The sequence below is a fragment of the Elephantulus edwardii genome, unplaced genomic scaffold (assembly GCF_000299155.1).
Source record: "Elephantulus edwardii isolate Elephantulus edwardi_28Jun2011 unplaced genomic scaffold, EleEdw1.0 scaffold00200, whole genome shotgun sequence".
Lineage (NCBI taxonomy): Eukaryota > Metazoa > Chordata > Mammalia > Macroscelidea > Macroscelididae > Elephantulus > Elephantulus edwardii.
In genome coordinates, this window is record NW_006399950.1 from 1,881,405 (window position 1) to 1,882,780 (window position 1,376).

Consider the following 1,376-nt stretch of genomic DNA (forward strand, 5'->3'; position numbering starts at 1 on the left):
CTGCTGGGACAAGTGCAAGGTCAGGCAAACCGAGGAAGAGCCGCCACACGATGGACCGACAGTGACTGTAACGACGGGCCTGAGGATGCTGGCGATTGTGAGGATGACGCTGTTCAGGCGAGGTTCAGACCAGTCATCTGTATGGTTGCATGAGTGTAGTCAGACGGTGGCGCTTAACTAACAGAATCTTGACTACTTTGCTTCTACTTTTGGAGACATCAAAACTCTAATACATACATATTCATGGATATTACCATCTTTCATTCCCTGTGGATTGATTTCAGAAGAGACTGGCAGCAGGGACCAGGGTCCCAAAGGCCTTTGGATTTATTATTCTTCAATATACTACACAGGACTAACAGAAAAGTTAAGTAGAAGTTTGCAAATAGGCATCATTAACTTTCCTTCCCCCCCCAAATCATAAATTCATACTGGCACTTTATATTCCAATCCTAATATAAAGTAGTTTCAGAATTAATAATCCATTACCCCTGTAAGAAACACATCCATTAGCTGGATCAAAGATTGAAGTATGGTTAATTTTTTTCTTTTCTTTAGCTTTGCAGCAACCAGTCAAGATACTGTTTCCAAACTTTACCTACATGGGTTGTTCTACCCCATTCAGTTAATGGTATTCATTCAAATAAGTTCATACGCTAGTGCTGTGTTCCACTTTGGTGTCCCCCTACATTCTGGTTGGTTCTAGGTGTTGAATGTTGGAAGAGGTACAGAATTTATAAAAAGTAACTAGAGTGCTGAGTCAAGCTGTATAAAAATGCACAAAATAAAAAGTGGAGAAACAGCAAAACCTACTTCAGCCAGGTGATCAAGGTTGACATAAACAGTTACAAATTATACGAGTAGTACCCTTGATATGATTAGATGAAAGCATTTTACCTCTGACCTTCCTCTCAAATCTATAGCCTCAAGCTAATCACACACAGAAATCCCAATAGAAAACCAACCTGCAATATGGCATTATCAAGAACAAATGAGCCTGCCCCTCGACCCCACGTCATCACAGAGGGCTGACTTGTAACTACCCCCTGCATAGAAACTGCATAAGCTGGTGGAACTGATCTCACGCCACTCCAGACAAAGGAAGACATTAAGTTTCAGAACACAAGCACAGGAGGTGAGACATTGCCGCCCAGAGTAAGCCCTTTTGGGGTGCTCATGGGGAGATGAGACCGAAACTTTGCTGAGGATGGGTCCCTCCATTTGAGGATCCTGGCTTCCGCAGCTGCAGGGCCATCCCAGGGACAAAACAGGACAACATAGTTCGGAACACAAACCCACAAGCAGCTGAAAGACTTTCTCATATTGCTCAACTAGCACGTTCAGCTGCAAAAAAAGAGAGTGGCTGGCATTGGGGT